This window comes from Spermophilus citellus (genome assembly GCF_964194105.1).
Source record: "Spermophilus citellus genome assembly, chromosome: 4".
Taxonomy (NCBI): Eukaryota; Metazoa; Chordata; class Mammalia; order Rodentia; family Sciuridae; genus Spermophilus; species Spermophilus citellus.
The window spans coordinates 173,466,004-173,477,879 of record NC_138185.1 but is presented as its reverse complement, the minus strand read 5'-3'; positions in this window follow the sequence as shown (position 1 = coordinate 173,477,879).

Here is an 11,876-nt window from a genome sequence, read left to right as displayed (position 1 = left end):
TCCCTGCAAATTCCATGATTTTGTCATTTTTTAGTGCTGCGTAATATTCCATGGTGTATAAATGCCACTTTTTTTATCCATTCATCTATTGAAGGGCATCTGGGTTGGTTCCACAGTCTAGCTATTGTGAATTGTGCTGCTATGAAAATTGATGTGGCAGTATCCCTGTAGCATGCTCTTTTAAGGTGCTCAGGGAATAGTCCGGGAAGGGCAATAGTAGGGTCAAATGGTGGTTCCATTTCCAGCTTTCCCAGGAATCTCCATACTGCTTTCCAAATTGGCCACACCAACTTGCAGTCCCACCAGCAATGTACGAGTGTACCCTTTTCTCCACATCCTCGCCAGCACTTGTTGTTGTTTGACTTCATAGTGGCTGCCAATCTTACTGGAGTGAGATGGTATCTTAGGGTGGTTTTGATTTGCTTTTCTCTGACTGCTAGAGATGGTGAGCATTTTTTCATGTACTTGTTGATTGATTGTATATCCTCCTCTGAGAAGTGTCTGTTCAGGTCCTTGGCCCATTTATTGATTGGGTTATTTGTTATCTTATTGTCTAATTTTTTGAGTTCTTTGTATACTCTGGATATTAGGGCTCTATCTGAAGTGTGAGGAGTAAAAATTTGCAACATGGCGGCAGGCGCAGAGAGATCAAGTCTCTGACCTCTTCAGGTGTGCGGGCATAGGGAGTCGTAAACAATCTAAATTCTGTTTGCTCAGGATCACTAGGCAATGCTGAGTTGATGTGGATCAGGGGCGAACAGTCTGGGACTCTCAGAACACACACTGAGCCCGGATTGGCTGAATTCAAGCTCCCGTTCGCCTGCTTCCCGCAGACAAACAGCTGTGACTCAGCACTAATTCATCCGGCTGAAACAACTGGTCAGCCCTTCTGATCCTACGGAGGTAAATGCCAACCGAGCCTTCATAGTCGTGGCCACAGGTTTGAAACGGGGCTTGGGAGAGACAGTAAGGACCCACCCGTTGCATTGGTCACCCAGCAAAGGGAAACAAACTGTCACCATTTGCAAGAGATACCACCATGGCAGAGAACTGACGTCACCAGACTGCGGCGGAGGAGATAACTTCATTGAAACCTGCAGCTACAGGTGTGTAATTCCCTAGACTTCCCTCTCCACACATCGGGGAAACCTTAAGGGCCCCTCCCAGCTCTCCCGTGAGCACGATAGCCAGACCGAGGGAATCAGATGTGGCACAGGACCTGTGGCGCAGAACTCCCGGCTACCGCTCCCACCAGTGCTGACAACTGAGATCTCTTGCACCAGCTACCGCGGGCGTGGCTACCGGAGGGCAAGTAAAATTTGCTGAGGATTCTCAACCCCAAGCTCTACAAACTTAGGGTCTGAGGGAATGGCAAACAGGGAGAGTGTGCCCAGTTGTTCATGAAAACAGGGCTCCCGGGAGCACCAGACCTGGCGTGTGGCCAGTATTGTGGTGAGCGGCACCCGTGAGAGGGGCCTGGCTAGAGGAAAAGTGGGAAGTGACTAGACACAAGAGGAGGCCCTAGGCACTCAGGTTTGGAGACTCGCCCAGTCTGGGAAGAGGAGCTGCTGCACAGTGATTGGTTCCTGCGTATTGACAGGAGAAACTTGGCCTGGTGGGCACAGCGCCACCTACTGGAAGAGAAGTTAATCAAACTCTAATACTGCATTTATTAGTTTTGTGTTTTTTTTCCTCTTTTTTTGATTTGGGTTTTTTCTTTCATTTTCTTTTTTCTTTCTTGTTGTTGTTTAAATTTTTTTTCAATTTTTTAAAAATTTTTTTTCTTCTAATTTGAATTTCTATTTTATTATTATTATTATTTTTCTTTTTTTATTTCCTATTTTTTTTTCTTCTTTTGTCTTTTCATTTCTTTTCAATTTTCTTATTTCCCCTTCCTTGAATTCTACTTGCTTATTCTCATTCTCTTTAGTTACTTCTTCCCTTCACTTCTAATACCTTTCCTCCCAAGCATCAAATAAATTTATAGGAATAAACAGTAACTCAGCAGTCAAACAGAACAAGAAGTAACATGAGCAGCTTGAAAAAGCAAGGAAGAAAAGGAATACAAACAATGCAGGACAGCCTAAATACTCAGGAGGACCTAGAGTCATCAGAAAAATGGTCATATAAAGAACTCAAGGAACACCTTAGACAGATGGAATGGAACCTTAAAGAGGATACGAGACAGCAAATTCAAGCAGCGAAAGAACACATTGAGAATGAATTTCATAAACAGATAAAACAAGAAGTTAAGCATCTTTATCAGGAGATAGAGATTATAAAAAATAATCAAACAATAATTCTAGAAATGAAGGAAATGATAAACCAAATTAAAAACTCAATCGAGAGTATCACTAACAGAGTGGAGCAAGTAGAAGCCAGAACGTCAGATAATGAAGACAAAATATATCATCTTGAAAAGAGTGTAGCCAACTCCGAAAGGCTGGTAAAAAATCAAGAGAAAAACATCCAAGAGTTATGGGATAACATAAAAAAACCAAACTTACAAGTCCTCAGGATAGAAGAAGGTACAGAGACTCAAACCAAGGGAATGAGTAAACTGCTGAATGAAATAATTACAGAAAACTTTCCAGAAATAAAAAAGGAAACAGATACACAAATTGAAGAGGCATACAGGACACCGAGCACACAAAATCACAGTAGACCAACGCCAAGACACATTGTTATGAAGATATCCAATATACAGAACAAAGAGAAAATATTAAAAGCTACAAGAGAAAGGAGGCAGATTACATTCAGGGGTAAACCAATAAGGTTAACAACGGATTTTTTATCACAGACGCTGAAAGCAAGAAGGTCATGGAACAATGTATTTCAAACACTGAAAGACAATGGATGCCAACCAAGAATTCTGTATCCAGCAAAATTAAGCTTCAGGTATGACAACGAAATACAAATCTTTCATGATAAACAACAGTTAAAAGAATTTGCAGCCAGAAAACCAGCATTGCAATGCATTTTGAGCAAAACACTACACGAGGAAGAAATGAAAAACAATAACCAAAGCCAACAGTGGCAAGTACCTCAGTAAATACAGAGGGCAAGGGGAAAGATAATCATGGAGAAACAAACTAATTTTTTTTAAAAAAAGGATAAATAATCAAACATGGATGGAAGTACAAACCATATATCAATAGTAACTCTGAATGTTAATGGCTTAAACTCTCCAATAAAGCGACATAGGCTGGTATCATGGATTAAAAAAACAAATCCAACAATATGCTGCCTCCAGGAGACACATCTGATTAGAAAAGACATAACAGGCTGAAGGTGAAAGGATGGGAAAAAATATACCACACACGGTCCTCGTAAGCAAGCAGGGATGGCCATCCTCATATCGAATAAAATCGACTTCAAGACTAAGTTAATCAAAGGATGTAATGGAATCTGTCAAGATGTTAGCAATATTTGAGTGCCATTGTCTACTCTGCTTCTGCCAAAATTATTTACCATCATAGTGTTTGCCTTACCATTACCATCTGATCAAGGAGCTTATTTAACAAGAGAAGGAGTGTTCATCTACCCTGAGGATCTTCTTAGGAAGCTTTGAAGCAAAGTGCCAACATGAAGACACCAGACTCCAACAGGAGGACCCAACAATCCTGTGGGAAAATTTCGAAAGAATCCTTCCAAAACACACCTCAATAAATATCTTTGCTATCTATTGCATTATGTTTGTGTCATTTCCAAATAGATCTGTATTTCAGTCCTGGGGCTTAACTTGGGGTGGTGGCTGTAACCCTTTTCTGCTATTAAATTCCTCAGCCTCTTTTCCTCTTACTAGTCAATCCCTTATAACTCCCCCAATAGCCTTCTGATAATAGTTGTGATAGGCTGCAATAACGATGATCAAAAATAACCAAATTCTAATCCCTGGAATTTAAAATTGTGTTAAATTTTAAGTCAAAAGAAACTTAGCAGATGTGATGAAGTTAATAATCTTGAGATAAGCAGAATATTGTATATTATAGCTTATAGAAGTGGGTTCTGAATGTAATTAGAAGTATTTTTATAAGAGAGCAACAAAGGAAGAGTTGCATATAGAAAAAGAGATAAGAATATGAGCCAAAAAAGCAAACTGATAAGGCCACTAATAAAAGAAGTTTTACAGCCACCAGAAGCTAAAAGAGGGACAGGACTGACTGCTCCCTGAACTCTCAGTAGAAAGCAGCCTGCCATACCATTGACTGCAGCACAGTGAAACGGACTTCAGACTTAGCCTCCAGAAATTGAAAACAATAAATGGAAATGGCTTAAGACATTAAATTTGTGGTAGTATGTTGTAAAATCAATAGGTAACTAATACACTACTTTATGTTAAAACTTTTATGTTTGAATTGCTATGTAGTTTCTCTCACCTCATAGAACTCTGACAGTCCTAAATGAATGTGAAGTCTTTGTGATCCTTCATCCTGACAGGAATGGAAAAGAATTACAATTGACTGATCAATGCTTGCATATTATGCCCTAAAACCAAACATCTGCTTTTCTAAGGTGCCACATCTAGTACAGAAGCTACAGTTAGAGATACTTGTAGATTCATTTATACAGTACAGACTTTATGTGTCAGGATTTATTTGGCTTTAACAGGACTTGAAATGATGAATTAAATTGGGTCATGATGGAGAAAGCACACCTGTATCCCTTAAGGGTAGTATTGCTCTCTGCCATACCCCTGAGGTATGGCTTTTCATTTAATGTACTATCTTGTCTAGGATGAAAATCAAAACCAGAAACCATTCTAGTTGACATCAATATCCATGGACCCGAAGTCTCCCTATGTTGAGTATTCACCTGAGATGAAAATATCTGAACTCTCATTCAGAGGAGTTCTATCCACCTATCTCTTCCCCAGGTTTCCTTTATCATCAGTTTTCCTATAATACTGCTCCCAGGAACCTAAACATCCAGGCAATAGCACATGAGTTCCATTTCTTTCTCAACCAAAGGGGACAACCTTTTTACTGCTCAAAGTTCTGCCCATGGGATATATTATCTTTCATTACAGTCCTTCGGGAATATCACAGAAAGAGCCATGATGTTAGAGTTTTTCATTTTTTTCCAACAACATTAAGAGAAACAAGCTAGTCAATTTTATTATAATTTTTAGTTTCTTAAAAACTGTCCAAAAATATACTATCCAGTTATATGGTTCCTTGCTTTTTATAAGTAGTCAATTAGTAGTATTCAATGGAGATATTTTATGTCTCTCTTTCCAAATTATTCCAAAAATGGTAAGTGCACTCTTAAGTAGTAGAGATAGAGGCATTAACTATTCAAATGTAATCAGAAAAGAAAGACAATATCCAAAACCCCAGAACTAATTCAGAAAACTCATCCTTAGCATTCCGTTTCTAGAACTACTTTGGTCAGGTTCTGCAGAGAATAAGCTATACAGATAGAAAGAAAGATAGATGACAGATAGATAATAAGATAGATGTATAAACAAATAAAGGTGATAGCTAGATAAGACAGAAAGATAGACAGCTGCAATACTACTAGAGCCTCTCTCTTAGACACTCCTGAAGAAGAGTCACAAAGAAAATCTCCTTGAAAGGCAAAATTTGAACAATGCAAAGATTGCTCATTTTGTTTAAAGGAGAAATAACCAGACATGCCTCACATGATTATGGAGGCTAAAAAAATTTAAATCTCTAGTGTATAAGCTGAAGCCCCCAAATATCTGATAGTTTAGTGGCAGTCTAAGTTCAAAGGTTTGAAAAGTAAGAAAGTCAATGTAGGGCTGGGGATGTGGCTCAAGCGGTTGCATGCTCGCCTGGTATGTGTGCGGCCCGGGTTCGATCCTCAGCACCACATACCAACAAAGATGTTGTTTCCGCCGAGAACTAAAAAAAAATAAATATTAAAAATTCTCTCTCTCTCTCTCTCCTCTCTCACTCTCTCTTAAAAAAAAAAAAAGAAAAAGAAAGTCAATGTAATAAGTTCTGAGTCTGAGTATCAGTCCAATGTCAGGTGAAAATTGACATCTCAGCTTCAAGACAGTTGGATGAAGAGAAAAGAAATCCCCACTTCCTCACAATTTTTGTTCAATTTAAACAGTCAACAGTTTGGACAAAGTCCATCCACATTGGGGAGGGTTATCTTCTTTACCCAGTCTACCAATTAAAATGTTAATCTCATCCAGAAACTCCCTCCTGCATGCAGAATAAAGGTTAGCCAAATATTTGAAATCGCTTTGTCTAATCAAGGTGATGCCTAAGATTAACTATCCCAATGAATTCCTGACAACATTTCCAAAGTTAAGTCATGTATCACAAATGAGTATTTCAATGTTTTTAAATGCTTTATGATTCAATTCTACATCCCAAACCCTTTAGTTTAGAGCTTTTAGGATCCAGGCCGAGGCACACTTTACTACTGTCTAAACAGGTTGACTGGTCCTACAAGTACTTAAAAACTTATGATTCTTTTTTTCTTTAAGCAGATATAGGATCTTTACAAATGCGATATATTATGACTTTAGTATATAAACTAGATTCTTCAGGGAAGACCATGTTGTCTAATAAGGATGAAGCTTCTGCATCATTTTTAAGCACAGAGGACTGAACTATATAAAGACAGAGATTTGTTCAGAATCAGATGGTTCAGTAATATCTGAGGCTTTAAAGTTATTAAATGCAATTATAAACAGCACTGACATATACTTCTTTAACCCTGGTGTCAGGATTCCAGTCTTTCCAGTCCAGGAAAGACCATGTCTAGGGAAAATTGCCAGAGTAGTTTACATAATCTCTACTTTCTCATGAGTAAGTCTTTGGCTGGATCTTTTAGCCTATTATGCTAACTTCAATAGAAAAATAGGTTTTTATGTGTTTTTAGGAATCTTAACTTCCATACTTATTAAATTGGTCAGCAATAATATTTAGCCTTCTCTTCATTTTCTCTTATGCATTCATAACAAGCATCATTCAATTCAAAAGTACCTATGTTTATTTACAAATTATCTAAGAGATACTGAAATACACCTTTAATGGCACATATTGCTCCAAGTACCTCACCTTAGTCTGTCCACAGAAAGATTTAGCAATAACAAAATTACAACATTCTTGGTGCTCTCAGTGCTCTGTCAGCATCAGAGATGTGATCTTTATTAACGCTTACCAAGAATCTGCTCCAAAAATCTCAAAAAAAAAAAAAAAAGCTAAATAAAGTCTGCATTCTGAAATTGTTCCTGGTACTAACTGATAATAAAGCAAGATTTTTAGGAAAGAGACTCTAAGATAGATTTCATGCATGTGGTTTTGGGAAAGTGCTGGATTAGAAAGGAATTGAAACATAGGCCTTATTCAATTTCACAGAGGGCTTTAGAACTGGAATATCCCCTCAGAGTTGCCCCCAATTTGAGATAATGGAGCTAGGTGTTTGTAGATTCCATATAAAGCAATCATTGAATATGGACTTCCCCTAGAGAAATAACTTTTCATTAAGAAGGATATTAAAATTCAACACGTAAAGGTACACAACTTTATTAGTCACGGGGTAAATGCAATTACCAGTGCACATCACAAGAATGTCTAAAATTAAAAAGGCTGACACACCAAGTGTTGTCAAGGATGTGGAGCAATCAAGAAATCTTATACACTGGTGAAAGGAGAGTAAACTTTTACAAGCACTTTGAAATATTATTTGCTAATATCTACTAAAGTTACATGAATGTGTACTGAATGATTCAACAATTTATTCTAAGATATATACTTTCCCAAACTATGTTTGTATATTTACAAAAGACATATAATAGAATGTGTCCAACTACAATATTTACAACAAAACCAAAATTCAAAATACTCTAAAACCATTTATCAGATAAATGGATACTGTATAACTAGCTTAGATAAATGCAAATAAATGATCTATAATTACACACTACATATGATTCTCAAAACATTTTTGAAAAATTTCCAAAAAAGTGTGCATGATATACAATTCCACTTTTATGATGTGCAATTACATCTACACTATTAGAATACAGAAATAAGCACCTTTTAAGATATGAAAATAAGCATGTCCTCAATTGTCATACCTCTAAATAAAGGTTAAATGGCACTGTTACACTATTTTTAATTGTTCACTTTGTAAAAAAAATTCAATGTTTGATAATACCTTGAACAATATGGAAAATACATTACTGGAAAAATATTGCTACCAAGTTTAAAAAGAAGACTTGCCCATAATGTTTAAAACTGTTTGTTCTAGATTAGCAGACAGAAATACCAACCATAATGCTAGGATGAAGACACTTGAGTCCCAGTGCTAGAATTGAATTAGCAGACTTTGAGTGGAGAGTAGTACTGTGTATTTTTAATAACCTCCCAAATGTTGATTTTGTTTTTATGCACACGACATTATAAGTAAAGGTACCTCAATTTCACTTCCAAGAATTTATCCCACAGATATGCACCTGTGAGTACTTACATGAAAAATTACTAAAGTTGAAGGAATTTATTGTTTGAATGAGAAATACACTCACAATCACAAAGTTTCTAAGAAATATAAAAATTATAAAAGGCTTCAGTGAAAAATGCTCTCATACTGATTTCAACCATTTGGTCTCTTAAGTCTTCTACCTCGCCAAAGCAAGTAATCATTGTAACTAATATTTTTTACCTCCTTTCGTAGACTTTTTTTTTTTAATTAAAAAGAAAAGCAGAGGCTGGGGTTGTGGCTCAGTTGTAGAGCATTCACCTAGCATGTGTGAGGCCCAGGGTTTGATCCTCAGAACCACATAAAAACAAACAAACAAACAAACAAATAAATAAAGGTATTATGTCCAACTAAAACTAAAAATAAATAAATAAATATTTTAAAAATATAAGCGAATGTAAGTGTACTTTATTTTTACACTTTTTACTAAGCAAATGCATGTATACTGTAGGAAATGAACACTTGGTTTATTTTAACCTGTGTGTGATTATGTATACTAACTCAAAAATAAACATTTTTAAAGAAAGAATTATTGTAACTAATGTCACTATTGTAATTATTCCCTGACAATTCAAAATGTGCCACAAAGTTGTCAAAGTCAGCATGATCTGTTGCTTTGTTTCTAGATATTATTTGTTGTTATTAGGCATCATCTACTAGGGGAACATAGATGCTTAAGATTTGTCACCCAAAATTTATTGCTAACAAGATTCTAGTTTAGGGGCTGGGATTGTGGCTCAGCAGTAGTTCACTCGCCTAGCAAGGGCGGGGCCCAGTTGGATCCTCAGCACCACATAAAAATATTGTGTTGTGTCCATCTACATCTAAGAAAATAAATATATATATAAAAGTTTAGAAAAAAAGATTCTAGTTAATTCTAGCCAAACAGAGAAATTCACAAAATACTGAGAAAAAGGAAGTCATTCTGAGTTAAGGACATGGATTTCAGCAAATGGTCAATGAGAAATTGTACCTAGATTCCTAAGGATTCTACTAGGACCTCTTTGGAATTACAAATAACTGAGATAAGTGAAAGCCTCTCTATAAAACTTGCTCTTCCTATCCCTGCAAAATACCTGACTTGAATTTCACCAGTCTTCTAATAGGTGAAAGCTGCCATTTTCCTATGCTAATACACTTGCTCTAAGTAAAGTGACTTTTGTTTCTGGAACGAACCTTGAATAATATCTGCAGATGCTTAGAACCCATCTGCATCATTAAGAAGAAAGTTTAAATTTCCATTCCAGTACTCTCCAACATTTGCCTTCTGTATTATATCCCTCTTATATAGCAGTGTGTGGTGTGTGTGTGTGTGTGTGTGTGTGTGTGTGTGTGTGAAGGAGGTTAAATATAGAACAAAATTTTGCACTGTAAGAGGCAATGCAAGAATAATTCATGAAAACAAGGGACTTTTCCTCTGATCTCACTATTTATGCTGGTTAAGGATGAGTGCATTTTATACCAAGCATTGTCAAGCACTGGATTTGTCACATTATTCAAATAAGAATTAATGATGGATTTACACAAGAACAGAACTCTTGAAAAGATTATATTTTCACCAGTCAATTTTTTCTAACAAATTGCACAGTAGCCTCTTTGCATGTGATAGCAGAAAACTTTTCTAAAAAAATGATATTAAACAGAGAAGTGTCTTTATTCGAGGAGAGAAATTTATACTTACTAAATAATCAATAATAATTTAATAGTATAAATTCCTCTCCTCAAATATAAGATTATTAATTATATCATTCATGCAAAACTTGAGCCTTTCCTGATATGTATGATAAACTTAATTTATTTATAATACATTGAATTATCATTTCTAAAATTTGAATCTGTAATTTCTGTATCACACATACACATTTGTCTTTTGGTCTAGGAGTTTGAATGAAGTCAATTAACATAACCTATGGAAATAAAATAACACTGCAAATCAGACCATATTTCAACCACCAATAGGCATATGAGTGGAAATGGCCTTTAGAAATTAATACTATTGTAGAAGAAGCTTTCAAATTCATACTCACCTAGTTGGTTTAAATTTTAAACTTTCATTGGGTGATACATCATCTGAGTCCTTTTAGATGGTTGTGGTCACGTTTTCATTAATATTGAAAGAAAATATATTTTCCCATTTGCAATATTATACTTGTGACAAAGAGATACTCCTGACCCAATGTACAGGGATTCTCAAAAAAACAGGTTTCCCAAACACATTGTCTCCATGCCCTGTTTCTATAGAGTTCTACATCTCCAATTTTATCGTACTTGTTTAAAAATGATCATCTCAAGATGTTGCTCTTATCATAAAAACTCTCACCATTAAATCTTTTAGTTTACAGCTTACTTCTCTATCAGTCTATCTCTTTCTTTTTTAATGTTTTTTTAAAATTAAAAATTACATTCATACACTGCTGGTGGGACTGCAAATTGGTGCAGTCAATATGGAAAGCAGTATGGAGATTTCTTGGAAAATTGGGAATGGATCCACCATTTGACCCAGCTATCAGTCTACTCTTTCTTATTCATTGTTTTTTAACTTTCTTTCACTCCCCATACTCACCACAAACATTCACAGGATCCCTCTCTTTTCTCTACTATGTCTTAAGTCCTAAACCTTCATGAATTTCAAGTCTATAATAGTTTGTTTCTTCTCTAAACCCCCAAATATTTTCTGACCTTCATAAGCATTGCAAAACCATTTATATGTTCTCCTATACTAAGGAAAATTTATTCAGAACCTTTTCACTACTCATAATGCATTAAGAGACTTTAATATCTGGCCCTTTATTTATTCTATTGTCAAATAAACAACCACTCAAACACCAGTGCAAATACCTAAACTGTATGGATTTTATATTTTACTTTTTGAATGTAGGATTGATCCTAAGCAAGATCACTTAATCAATTCTATTCCAAAGTCTTCAAATTCTAACATCACAAACGTGGTTACCATTTTTCTTTTATTCAGAGATCAAAATTCTTATCATGATTGCATTCTATAAATATACTCTATAAAATTCTTATGAAAGCATTCTATAAGATACAAGATGCTCCCTGAGAGCCCTTATATCTAAGGCATTATCACTGTTTGTAAACTAAAGGTCCCAGATAACCACCCTAGAAGGACAAATGAAAGAGATACTACACTGCTTTAAAAACAAAAGGTTTCTGTTTACACATTTAAATGCAGATCATCAGTATGAAAGAAGCCAAGACATTTCAACATCTTCACATTTTTCCCTGAAATGTTTCCTATTGTTACATCCTCAGTATTATTATGATGCTTCAGAAAATAAATGTGCTTTTTAACAGAAGGATGTTAGTTTAAAATAATTAACTGATATTTAGGATGCTGGAGAACTTTGCTCTCATTATACTCATGAAGATATTATTTGTCATTCATGTGACAT